General features: G+C 49.9%; 5 non-coding genes and 1 pseudogene across 5 annotated transcripts; 1 reads left to right on the top strand and 5 right to left on the bottom strand.

The window, feature by feature from the left end:
- Window positions 1-944: 944 nt before the first annotated feature.
- LOC138217361 (5S ribosomal RNA) lies at window positions 945-1,063 on the bottom strand. Its single transcript, XR_011181073.1, has one exon. It is a non-coding gene; the product is annotated as a 5S ribosomal RNA (ribosomal RNA).
- A 537-nt stretch (window positions 1,064-1,600) lies between these two features.
- On the bottom strand, window positions 1,601-1,719 carry LOC138218238 (5S ribosomal RNA; annotated as a pseudogene).
- A 536-nt stretch (window positions 1,720-2,255) lies between these two features.
- Window positions 2,256-2,374, bottom strand: LOC138216786 (5S ribosomal RNA). Its single transcript, XR_011180498.1, has one exon. It is a non-coding gene; the product is annotated as a 5S ribosomal RNA (ribosomal RNA).
- A 3,414-nt stretch (window positions 2,375-5,788) lies between these two features.
- Window positions 5,789-5,953, top strand: LOC138243618 (U1 spliceosomal RNA). Its single transcript, XR_011192273.1, has one exon. It is a non-coding gene; the product is annotated as a U1 spliceosomal RNA (small nuclear RNA).
- Window positions 5,954-7,340: 1,387 nt separating this feature from the next.
- On the bottom strand, window positions 7,341-7,413 carry trnag-acc (transfer RNA glycine (anticodon ACC)). Its single transcript has one exon. It is a non-coding gene; the product is annotated as a tRNA-Gly (tRNA).
- Window positions 7,414-7,522: 109 nt separating this feature from the next.
- Window positions 7,523-7,595, bottom strand: trnaf-gaa (transfer RNA phenylalanine (anticodon GAA)). Its single transcript has one exon. It is a non-coding gene; the product is annotated as a tRNA-Phe (tRNA).
- Between the last annotated feature and the right edge of the window lie 5,613 nt (window positions 7,596-13,208).

Here is a 13,208-nt window from a genome sequence, read left to right as displayed (position 1 = left end):
CAGGTGAAAAACAACATCAGATCCTTTTTTTAAATATATTCTCACGTCTGAATATCAGCTTCTCCCCTCTGGCCAACATTTCAGGGCTCCCAGGTGTAGATCCCAAATTGAAACAAATATTAATTTGTTACCCAGTTAAACAGTTAATAGAAGTGAGTGACCAGGGTAAATAAAGGTGGGTCAGTGTAAACTGTTTATTCTGGACCAGACTTCGTCATGTGTGATATGTCATGACTTCTTATATTAAGTTTTATCTTTATATTTAGTTCTACATGTGTAATAGATGCGATGTGTGTCCATAAAAAGGTTTCTCCAGGGGAAAATCAAGTTGGTTTTAAAACCGTGTTTCCTTTTTAGGGTACGTTTGCATTCCAAGTGTGGGGTTTTTGCCTTTTTATCATATTTTGGATGTGAATCCGTGGTATTTTTGCTGAGACAAGTTGCCTTTCTTATACGCGGAGGGATCTGCTCGTGAGATGTCCGCTTGGTCCATTTCTGAGCTCAGTATAAGGTGTAGAAAGCATGACTGTCATCATAACCCGCCTCTCACCCAGGTGTGGAATAATGTTGTGACTATTGCTTCAGCAATAACATGCTGATTGCATGTTTCTAGATGGGTATAACAGAGTTCTTATTGCTTTGACATCTGAGCTCTGTGGAAAACGATCTCAATACAATTCTGAAAAACGCGACTCTCCGAACGCCAGCCGAACAAGTCTCCACAGCCGAAGCGCTGTGTCTCTTTTCAGCTGGCGATAAACCTTTCCTGGATCCTTTGCGGACTTGTAAAACTGTTCATGAACAGAATAAAAAAACGCTCACGCTAATACATAAGCACCCGTGTCTCGCCAAAGCTGACAAATAAACAGACGGACAAGCCGCACTGCACGTGTGAACAGGGGAATGAGCGAGCGAGCGGGGATAGGGCGCCTCCTGCGCTTAAAAGCTTACAGCACCTGGTATTCCCAGGCGGTCTCCCATCCAAGTACTAACCAGGCCCATCCCTGTTTAGCTTCCGAGATCAGACGAGATTAGGCGTGCTCAAGGGGGTGTGGCCGTAAGCGAGAGCAAGGCTCGCTGGCACCCTTCTTATTGAGAGGACAGCTCCGTCACCTCTTTTACGACGCTGCTTTTTTTCCCTTGCGTTTTTCTCTTCTTCCCACGTTCTCTCTCTTCACTGCCTTCGTCCCCGCTCTATTTCACTTCAGCCTTTCACTCTTGCTTCCTTCCAATGAGGACGGAGCTGCGGGAGAAAGGGCGCTATAGAGGATCGCTGTGGAGAGCTGCTGCTGTGCTTTGACATCTGAGCTCTGTGGAAAACGATCTCAATACAATTCTGAAAAACGCGACTCACCGAACGCCAGCCGAACAAGTCTCCACAGCCGAAGCGCTGTGTCTTTTTTCAGCTGGCGATAAACCTTTCCTCGATCCTTTGCGGACTTGTAAAACTGTTCATGATCAGAATAAAAAACGCTCACGCTAATACACAAGCACCCGTGTCTCGCCAAAGCTGACAAATAAACAGACGGACAAGCCGCACTGCATGTGTGAACAGGGGAATGAGCGAGCGAGCGGGGATAGGGCGCCTCCTGCGCTTAAAAGCTTACAGCACCTGGTATTCCCAGGCGGTCTCCCATCCAAGTAATAACCAGGCCCATCCCTGTTTAGTTTCCGAGATCAGACGAGATCAGGCGTGCTCAAGGGGGTGTGGCCGTAAGCAAGAGCAAGGCTCGCTGGCACCCTTCTTATTGAGAGGACAGCTCCGTCACCTCTTTTACGACGCTGCTTTTTTTCCCTTGCGTTTTTCTCTTCTTCCCACGTTCTCTCTCTTCACTGCCTTCGTCCCCACTCTATTTCACTTCAGCCTTTCACTCTTGCTTCCTTCCAATGAGGACGGAGCTGCGGGAGAAAGGGCGCTATAGAGGATCGCTGTGGAGAGCTGCTGCTGTGTTTTGACATCTGAGCTCTGTGGAAAACGATCTCAATACAATTCTGAAAAACGCGACTCTCCGAACGCCAGCCGAACAAGTCTCCACAGCCGAAGCGCTGTGTCTCTTTTCAGCTGGCGATAAACCTTTCCTCGATCCTTTGCGGACTTGTAAAACTGTTCATGATCAGAATAAAAAACGCTCACGCTAATACACAAGCACCCGTGCCTCGCCAAAGCTGACAAATAAACAGACGGACAAGCCGCACTGCACGTGTGAACAGGGGAATGAGCGAGCGAGTGGGGATAGGTCGCCTCCTGCGCTTAAAACTTACAGCACCTGGTATTCCCAGGCGGTCTCCCATCCAAGTACTAACCAGGCCCATCCCTGTTTAGCTTCCGAGATCAGACGAGATCAGGCGTGCTCAAGGGGGTGTGGCCGCAAGCGAGAGCAAGGCTCGCTGGCACCCTTCTTATTGAGAGGACAGCTCCGTCACCTCTTTTACGACGCTACTTTTTTTCCCTTGCGTTTTTCTCTTCTTCCCACGTTCTCTCTCTTCACTGCCTTCGTCCCCGCTCTATTTCACTTCAGCCTTTCACTCTTGCTTCCTTCCAATGAGGACGGAGCTGCGGGAGAAAGGCCGCTATAGAGGATCGCTGTGGAGAGCTGCTGCTGTGCTTTGACATCTGAGCTCTGTGGAAAACGATCTCAATACAATTCTGTAAAACGCGACTCCCCGAACGCCAGCCGAACAAGTCTTGAAGTGGAAATCTAATAAGTAAATTGATTCTTAAAATGTAGAGAGCTTTGCAAATAAATATATTGGGGCGTTTAGATAATATATTTCAAGGATGTAATTGCTGTGCTACAGTACGTGCAGAATTTTAGAAAACAGTGCGTCAACAAAGTACACTGTTTAGGTTACTTTAGAAGACAATTTTCCAAAACAATATATGCTGTCTGGGTCGTTAGAATTAGCTGAAAGTAACTGAAAAGCTTTGAATAACATATCTAGTGCTTCTTCTTTCGCTTTTTGATGTAATCTGTTTTCTCTTAGGGAAAGTGGAAGTTTTAGAAGGGACAAAGCGCTGAGCTTTTTTCCAGCGCAACGTCTTATGAAAACCCTGTACTGCCTGTAACAAATTGAGTCTCTGGTTGCTCCCAATATTGAAATAAAGACCTTACTCAGGTGAGAACTCTCTCTTGTGGCTTCCTTGATAGTTATATTTCCATGACACCGGTTTTAATGTCTGTAGATTGTATCTTATTTTTATTTTTTGTTTTGTTTCATGTTCATATTATGTGTTTTCACCCAGTTGACTCCAGTTAATAACAGTTCATCCAGTTAATAGCCACTTTTGATGCGCGAAAAACGGGTGATCTTTCTATCTCGTGATCAGCTTAGTATCTTTCTGTAATTTTTTTTCTGCTTAATTAAACGTTTAAAATACATGAATTTCATAAAGACAACACACGTTTCGAACAGAAAAAAATCATATTCTGTTCTCTTCCTGGTATGTATAACAGATCAGCAGGTCTTATTTTCCCAATTGCTTTTTTCCACTGTATTTATCATAATGGCTAGCCAATGTCTTCTCTTAGCTAGGTAATGTTACTTGTGGATGTGCTTCTGCGTTGCGCAGAGGCACATGTATCCATAGAAAGTATATTATACTACTATTTGAGCTACAGTACATAAAAATAATTATATCGTTATTAATTTCTTTAGGTACGTGATTCCATATTATATTCCCTATTAATCAAATTCTAAAAGTATGCTTTTGTTTACTCCGATAACGAGCACATTCACAGAAAATGTTAATATCTTATGACTTTTCACAAAGTATATAAAGTTAAGATGGTCAGAAGGAGCATGTAAAAACGTTTCCGAAATGTGGTAAAATCTTACTACATGTAAGACTTTGATGCTTAAAATGTTTAGGAAGAAAGTGGAATACTGGTGTGTATTTTTTCTTTAAACTACCAATACCAGCCATATACAGTTTACACTACATGTTTATGTTCCTAAATTAATATAGTTTATGGTGGTGTATCATGGTTGTAGAGGTTTGATGGGTTTACTGAGACAATTATTAATTGTAGCAGTAATCACGAGGTTGTTCGTTGTGGCTTTTAGAAAATCAATCGTCAGAACAACTAACAACGCACACACACGGGTTCAATACACGAGATACATTTATTCATATAAATTGTGCACCAAACATATACTAGTCTGCCTGGATACGAGCGGCAGACCTTACTGTGAGGGTTATCAATATACAAGGTATATAATCTCGAAGAGATGCCAACACAAAGAGATACACAACAGAGAATATATGTCAATATATATCATTCGGTTACCAAATCGCTAATCAGTGTTATTACCCACTGTTACTCTAAACTCGGAAGTAAATACATTACTCATGAATTAAATTGATAACAACATGTGTTGAGGTACAATTGAATTCTCGAGACACAATGTAGAACATGGGGTTTACTTATCCACTGTGTATGGATTTGGAATCTCCCGGCATGAACACCAAACCAGCTGACAGGCTCTGTTGCAGCCTCTGTTCCAGCGGTTGTCCAATGGGCGTTGTCCCGGCGTCCTCTGGCTACCGGCCAACCAGTTGAGGTACAGCTCGGAGTAGGACGGGCGGGGGAATCTGACTGCGGCGCGCAAGGCAGTCGTTGCTCCGAGGAGATCTACCAGCAGTCCATCTGGCTAGTAGAAAGTCTCTATGCACAGAGTGTGACCGCGAGTCCTCACAAGTCACTCTTTTGCCTGGGAAGAAGCTGGTTCGTTCCTGGTCCAGCGCTGCTTCTGAATAAGCTATTCAGGTTGTCGATGAGGGTCCAACTGTAGGCTGCCGTTGATCAAGCGGATCATTCACGTTGGTAGAATTCTGAGTACGTATGGGATCCTCGGCCTCGCGCTTAGAACAAAGTCCAAGTCCCTTTGCAGACAACAGCAGTTGTCACGTGATTGTCTCTGAGGATGCGCGAAAATGGCCAAGGAGAGCCCCGATCTGAGCTTGCGCTCCCTTTTTGACCAAGACATAGATGTGTGCTGATTGGTTGAGAGTTTGGCGGGCATTAGAGACCCAGGTGGTATTACCACGCCCTGCCAGTCCCTGATTGGTTGGTCAAGGTGAGATATGAGTCACTTACTCTTGACACTTAGGAATGCAGTCCAGATGTCCATTCGGCACTCCCTAGACAGATAGGCACCAATGGATGACCATTGATCATGATAGCCAGGCTAAGCTAAGTGCATCCCCATCTGGGAGCTGTCCATTATCAAAAGAAAACATCTTAAATCAACCTGCATGAATACTTTCTCTGTGGCTGCACCACAAAGATGGAGGGTGAGATGGGGCCTCATTTAGGACAGAATACCACCGCCTAATTCTGTCTTATTAACAAGCATTGCCGCTACAACGGCATCTCTCCTGTCAAACTTCCTCCTGACGTGTTTGACAGGATCTGGGCCGTGGTGAACAGTGGGAAAGACGCCCTGTGGAGAGTGAGGAACATGGGGCTGTTCAAAGGCATCGAGGTCCCAGTCAAGGCAGCAGGTAGCCTGGCCCTGTTCATCACCCGAGAGAACTATTACCTCAGAGATCTGTGGAGAGAAGGGAGGGAGGAAGCAGAAAATCTGTGGGAAATTGAGAGCATAGGTCAATATCTCAAGAAACTGTGAAAACATTATCATGTTTAAGTAAAGAATGTGATTTGCACCAGAAAAAAATAAATTGTTGCTATATAACTGGTACCGTGTCAATATGTAATGAGATGTGATTATATATACTGTTTTAAGTATGTATATTAATGTAAAGCTTTCTAATTTGTGATGTCCTGTATTTTTTTGTGAAAAGAAAATAAAGTTCTTAAAAAATCGATTCACCCAGGGCGAGGCTCGGCCATTGCACTCCGGCTGTGCTGACCCCTGCGAATTCCCCAAATGTGGGAATCTCGACTGCATAATTTCTGGTAGTGGGGGACTGCGTTCGCGCTCTCTCCTGATGTGCTTGGTCCAATATCAGATACGGGAGAGTTAGGACACCACGAGCTGCGATAGGATCCCAGTTCGAAAGGAGTCGATGCCACTGCTGGTTCCCGGTTTCTTTTAGTTAGAGGTCCGGAGAAGCATTTCAAGCTGGTTACACTACTCCTTCCGGACATTCATTCCCTTTTCAAAGTCAGTCGTTTTGCTGTTGTCTGCATTATTTAGGCTGATTATCGAGGTTAGCCTTTATTTGGTCATGGGGGCCTCGGTACTGTATGCTAATTCTCAAGACAGTTTCACCGGTTTTCTGATTGCTAGGTTCTGTACCAGTGCAGACATGTCAAACAGTGAATGGCTGTACCTCTATTGTATCCGTGCTCAATGAATGAAATCAGTAATAAATGAATATATGTATAGTTATACGAAAAACAAGTGGTTTATCGACTCATCTTCTTTTGCAGATTTAGAGGCAGCTTCGATATTCGGGGGAGGCGTAAAACATGGTGCTGATCTTTGGAAAGCAGGAGGCAAAACTGACACGTTCTCATACAAGGAGCTGAAACCAGGCCACCTGGGTGAAGATCAGGTATCGTAACCGCTAGACCATATGGGAGCATACAGCCATGTTGTGCGTGCGTCATGTAAGCAAACTTTAATTGCTGCCTTCATGACCTGCTTGATGGAGAAAACACACAAGAGAGTTGGCACTCAGAGTGTCGAAGGGTTGATGTATACTAGGGCTCAGTTGAAATGCAGCGTCAGGACTTTTCCGACTAGTGTCACACAAAGAGAGTACATCCTTTCCTACTGGCTGTGTATGTCTCGGTAACTCGCTGTGATCGTATAGTGCTCAGAATTTGTGTTGTGGCCGCAACAACCCCGGTTCGAAGCCGCATACTGGCAGAATAGGAGGAGTACTGCCTGACTGGATCGTTAATGAACGACAGAGGCCACTCCGACCTCTTCTTGGTTTTCTTCAATGACTTACTAAGGATCTTCTTCACATTCGCCCATGCAGGGGAAGCCAGTTACACCAAAGCAAACGCAGGAAAGTGCATTTCAAGCAGAGACCAGGAGGGACTTGTTTACACCGAGAGTGGTCGGAGAATGGAACAATGCGCCCAGCCCTGTTGCTGGAGCCGATTCTTGATGAGATCTTGGGCTCACTAAGAGGCCCCCGCTGGATGCTAATCTTTCTGTTGTTCTTGCAGGTCCTGCGCTGCTTTTGAGCCGACAGAGCTCGTCCTGGTCTGTCGGCATAGCCCAATTGCAAATCATCGGCTCCATGTACAGAAGGAACGTGCGTTTGGTACAAGAGTGCACGAAGGCACCGGAAATACATTGGGAACAAATGACCGGTCGTTCAAGACCTCTGTGAAGTACAGGAGCGTGCAAAACGAGGCTGCTTCCACCCGGTCTCGAACCGGGGACCTTTCGCGTGGTAGGCGAACGTGATAGCCGCTACACTACGGAAACCCGCAGGGACCGCTGCTGGTGTCTTGCTTGCGTTTCGGGCTGAGAAAGGGACGCGTCACTTTAGGCAGGGTGCGCTGGAGAGAGGAACAAAGGGCGCGATGAAACAAAATACCAAAACCCGGGATCAAACCAGGGACCTTTAGATCTTCAGTCTAACGCTCTCCCAACTGAGCTATTTTGGCGGTGCGCAGAGCCCACAGCCACCTGCTCCAGCCTTCCTGTGTTGCGGCATGAGCGCACCAAGAGTAGCGGGAGAGTGTTGCAGGAACGTCACTCTGAAGGAAAGCCACCCAGGTGCGCCCTCTGAGCTCTGTCCAGCGCATCTTCCTCGCATGGACTCCTGCCTGCGACGGGCAGGAAACAATTAGCAAGAACAGAACGACACCCCATGGGTGTCTCATGACCACACCTTAGGTTGTGACACGTGCAGGTGTGAGGGGTTGCCGGGCTACTTTGGAGCAGAGCTTGGGCGGAGGGGGGGCGGGAAAGCAGACAAAGAGGTGACACCTCAAGGTCTGCACGATCACAGCTCTCCGCCTCCCCAGGCTTCCGCTTGATAAGCTACTGGACACACCCGCCCCTCCTCACACAGACCGTGGAAAAGCCCCCGAGTGGGAGGGCTCTCTCTTCCTCCCAGGAGCTCTTGGACACGACGCACAGACAGGGCGCAGCGAACTGCCGCCTGCAAACACGGCTCCAGGCAGGACTCCACTCCGCAGGAGCCGCAGAGCAGAGGAGATGGGGGCAGCTTAGCTCCTGTGCAGAGACCTGAGCTGTTGTTGTTGCGGACGCTGTCTTTTCTGCACTCGGGGTAGGAGTGAATGTTGAGTTGCCCTTAGAAATGAAGCAGAGCACTTCAACGGCACGGGTGTGTGTGTGTGGGTGCGCCCTGGTGATTCTGGGAGACAGATCGAACCTGGGCTAAAAGAGAGGGGGCTTAGCCCTCTTCCATTTGCTAGTTCAAAGTTCTACAACCCATTTGTATCTGCTAGGTGGCGCAGTCGTCTTGCACAAAGAACGCTTTGAAAAGCGTCAAAGGCAAGTCATTCCGAGTTGGTCGCGAAATGCTGAAATGATCTCTCGGCTCCTCGGTTGTCATCCCTGACATCCCAACCCCGCCACTCACTGTGTAAAGCAGTGTCGTATGGCCCTGACATCACACCCCCACCACTCTCTACGGAAAGCACTGTCGTATAGCCCTGACACCCACCCCTCCACTCATTGAATAAAGCAGTGTCATCAAGCCCCGACATCCCACCCCCGCCACTCTCTACGTAAAGAAGTGTCGTATGGCCCTGATATCCCACCCCCACCACTAACTGCGTAAAGTAGTATCTTCAGGCCCTGACATCCCAATCCCGCAACTCTCTGCGTAAAGAAGTGTCGTATGGACCTGACACCCACCCGTCCACTCTCTGTGTAAAACAGTGTCATATGGCCCTGACATCACACCCCCACCACTCTCTGCGTAAAGCAGTATCGTCAGGCCCTGACATCCCACCCCTGCCACTCCCTGCGTAAAGCACTGTCGTATAGCCCTGAAACCCACCCCTCCACTCTCTGTGTAAAACAGTGTCATATGGCCCTGACATCCCAACCCCGCCACTCACTGTGTAAAGCAGTGTCGAATGGCCCTGACATCACACCCCTGACACTATCTGCGTAAAGCAATATCGTCAGGCCCTAACATCCCACCCCCGCCACTCTCTACGTAAAGAAGTGTCGTATGGCCCTGACACCCACCCCTCCGCACTCTGCATAAAGCAGTCTCATCTGGCCCTGAAAATCCACCCCCACCACTTTCTGAATAAAGCACTGTCGTATGGCCCTGTCACTCTCTGCGTAAATAAGTGTCGTATGGCCCTGACACCCACCCTTCCACTCTCTGCAGGAAGCAGTGTCTTCATGCCCTGACATACCAACCCCGCCACTATATGCGTAAAGCAGTATCGTCAGGCCCTGACATCCCACCCCTGCCACTCTCTGCGAAAAGAAGTGTCGTATTGCCCTGATACCCACCCCTCCACACTCTGTGTTAAGCAGTCTGGTCAGGCCCTGACATCCAACCCCCGCCACTCTCTGCGTAAAGCAGTGTGGTCATGCCCTGACATCCCACCCACGCCACTCTCTGCCTAAAGCACTGTCATATGGCCCTGACACCCACCCCTCCACTCTCTGCATTAAGCAGTCTGGTCAGGCCCTGACATCCCACACCCTCCACTATCTGCGTAAAGCAGTATGGTCAGGCCCTGACATCCCACCCACGCCACTCTCTGCCTAAAGCACTGTCATATGGCCCTGACACCCACCCCTCCACTCTCTGCATAAAGCAGTGTTGTTAAGCCCTGACATCCCACACCCTCCACTATCTGCGTTAAGCACTTTCGTATGGCCCTGACATCCCACCCCCGTCACTCTCTGCGTAAAGCAGTATGGTCAGGCCCTGACATCCCAGCCTCGTCGCTCACTGCGTTAAGCACTGTCGTATGGCCCTGACACCCACCCCTCCACTCTCTGCAGGAAGCAGTGTCTTCATGCCCTGACACCCACCCCCGCCACTCTCCACGTAAAGAAGTGTCGTATAGCCCTGACACCCACCCCTCCACTCTCTGCATAAAGCAGTGTTGTTAAGCCTTGACATCCCACACCCTCCACTATCTGCGTTAAGCACTTTCGTATGGCCCTGACATCCCACCCCCGTCACTCTCTGCGTAAAGCAGTATGGTCAGGCCCTGAAATCCCAGCCTCGCCGCTCACTGCATTAAGCACTGTCGTATGGACCTGACACCCACCCCCTCCACTCTCTGCGTAAAGAAGTGTCATATGGCCCTGATACCAACCCCTCCACTTTCTGCATTAAGCAGTGCTGTCAGGCTCTGACATCCCAACCCTGCCACTCTCTGCGTAAAGAATTGTCGTATGGCCCTGACACCCACCCCTCCACTCTCTGCATAAAGCAGTGTCCTCAAGCCCTGACATCCCACCCCCGCCACTATCTGTGTAAAGCAGTATCGTCAGGCCCTGACATCCCACCCCTGCCACTCTCTGCGAAAAGAAGTGTCGTATGGCCCTGATACCCACCCCTCCATTCTCTGCATAAACCAGTGTCTTCATGCCCTGACATCCCACCCCCGCCACTCTCCGCGTAAAGCAGTATCGTCAGGCCCTGACTTCCCACCCCCGCCACTCTCTGCGTTAACCCCTGTCGTATAGCCCTGACACCCACCCCTGCACACTTTGCATAAAGCAGTGTTGTCAAACCCTGACATCCGACACCCTCCACTATCTGCATAATGCACTGTCGTATGGCCCTGACACCCACCCCTCCACTCTTTGCATTAAGCAGTCTCGTCAGGCCCTGACATCCCACCCCTGCCACTCTCTGCGTAAAGCAGTATGGTCAGGCCCTGACATCCCACCCACGCTACTCTCTGCCTAAAGCACTGTCACATGGCCCTGACACTCACCCCTCCACTCTCTGCGTTAACACTGTCGTATGGCCCTGACATCCCAGCCTCGCCGCTCACTGCGTTAAGCACTGTCGTATGGCCCTGACACCCACCCCTCCACTCTCTGCGAAAAGCAGTGTCGTCAAGCCCTGACATCCCACCCCCGCCACTATCTGCATAAAGCAGTATCGTCAGGCCCTGACACTCACCCCTCCACTCTCTGCATTAAGCAGTGCTCTCAGGCTCTGACATCCCAACCCCGCCACTCTCTGCGTAAGGAATTGTCGTATGGCCCTGACACCCACCCCTCCACTCTCTGCATAAAGCAGTGTCGTAAAGCCCTGACATCCCACCCCCGCCACTATCTGCGTAAAGCAGTATCGTCAGGCCCTGACATCCCACCCCTGCCACTCTCTGCGAAAAGAAGTGTCGTATGGCCCTGATACCCACCCCTCCACACTCTGCGTTAAGCAGTGCTGTCAGGCTCTGACATCCCAACCCCGCCACTCTCTGCCTAAAGAATTGTCGTATGGCCCTGACACCCACCCCTCCATTTTCTACAAAAAGCATTGTCTTCATGCCCTGACATCCCAAACTCACCACTGTCTGCGTAAAGAAATGTCGTATGGCCCTAACATCTAACCCCCGCCACTCTCTACGATAAGCAGGATCGTCAGGCCCTGACATCCCACCCCAGCCACTCTCTGCATAAAGAAGTGTCGCATGGCCCTGACACCCACCCCTCAACTCTCTGCATAATGCAGTCTCGTGAGGCCCTGACATCCCAACCCTGCCACTCTCTGCGTAAAGTTGTATGGTCAGGCTATGACATCCCACCCACGCCACTCTCTGCCTAAAGCACTGTCATATGGCCCTGACACTCACCCCTCCACTCTCTGCGTTAAGCAGTGTTGTCAGGCCCTGACACCCACCCCTCCACTCTCTGCATGAAGCAGTGTATTTATGCCCTGACATCCCACCCCTCCACTCTCTGCATACACCAGTGTCTTCATGCACTGACATCCCACCCCCGCCAATCTCTGCGTAAAGCAGTATCGTCAGGCCCTGACATCCCACCCCCGACACTCTCTGCGTAAAGCACTGTCATATGGCCCTGACACTCACCCCTCCACTCTCTGCGTTAAGCATGGTCGTATGGCCCTGACATCCCAGCCACGCCGCTCACTGCATTAAGCACTGTCGTATGGCCCTGACACCCACCCCTCCACTCTCTGCATAAAGCAGTATCGTCAGGCCCTGACATCCCAACCCTGCCACTCTCTGTGTAAAGCAGTATCGTCAGGCCCTGACATCCCACCCCCTCCACTCTCTGCGTTAACCCCTGTCGTATGGCCCTGACACCCACCCTTCCACTCTGCATAAAGAAGTCTCTTCATGCCCTGACATCCCACCCCCGCCACTCTCTGCGTAAAGCAGTATCGTCATTCCCTGACATCCCACACTCGCCACTGTCTGCGTAAAGAAATGTCATATGGCCCTAACATCTAACCCCCGCCACTCTCTACGATAAGCAGTATCGTCAGGCCCTGACATCCCAACCCTGCCACTCTCTGTGTAAAGCAGTATCCTCAGGCCCTGACATCCCACCCCCTCCACTCTCTGCGTTAACCCCTGTCGTATGGCCCTGACACCTACCCTTCCACTCTGCATAAAGAAGTCTCATCAGGCCCTGACATCCCACCCCCGCCACTCTCTGCGTAAAGCACTGTCGTATGGCCCTGACATCCAACCCCTTCCACTCTCTGCGTATAGCAGTATCGTCAGGCCCTGACATCCCACCCTGCCACTCTGTGCGTAAAGAAGTGTCTTATGGCTCTGACAATCACCCCTCCACTATCTGCATAAAGCAGTGTCTTATGGCCATGACACCCACCCCTCCACTCTCTGCGTTAAGCAGTGTTGTCAGGCCCTGACATCCCACCCCCACCACTCTCTGCATAAAGCAGTGTTGTCAGGCCCTGACATCCTACCCCCGCCACCTTCTGCCTAAAGCACTGTCATATGGCCCTGACACCCACCCCTCCACTCTTTGCGTTAAGCAGTGTTGTCAGGCCCTGACATCCCGCCCCCTCCACTCTGCGTAAAGCACTGTCGTATAGCCCTGACATCCCAGCCTCGCCACTCACTGCGTTAAGCACTGTCATATGGCCCTGAGACCCACCCCTCCACTCTCTGCGTTAAGCAGTGTTGTCAGGCCCTGACATTGCACGCCTGCCACTCTCTAAGTAAAGAAGTGTCGTATGGCCCTGACATCCCACCCCCGCTACTCTCTGCATAAATCAGTGTCAAGTAATAGGTTTATTCCATGCTGAAAAAAAGAAGAAA

This window comes from Lepisosteus oculatus, chromosome 14 (genome assembly GCF_040954835.1).
Source record: "Lepisosteus oculatus isolate fLepOcu1 chromosome 14, fLepOcu1.hap2, whole genome shotgun sequence".
Lineage (NCBI taxonomy): Eukaryota > Metazoa > Chordata > Actinopteri > Semionotiformes > Lepisosteidae > Lepisosteus > Lepisosteus oculatus.
Note: the sequence above shows the minus strand (reverse complement) of the source record. Positions and strands in the feature narration are given on the sequence as shown.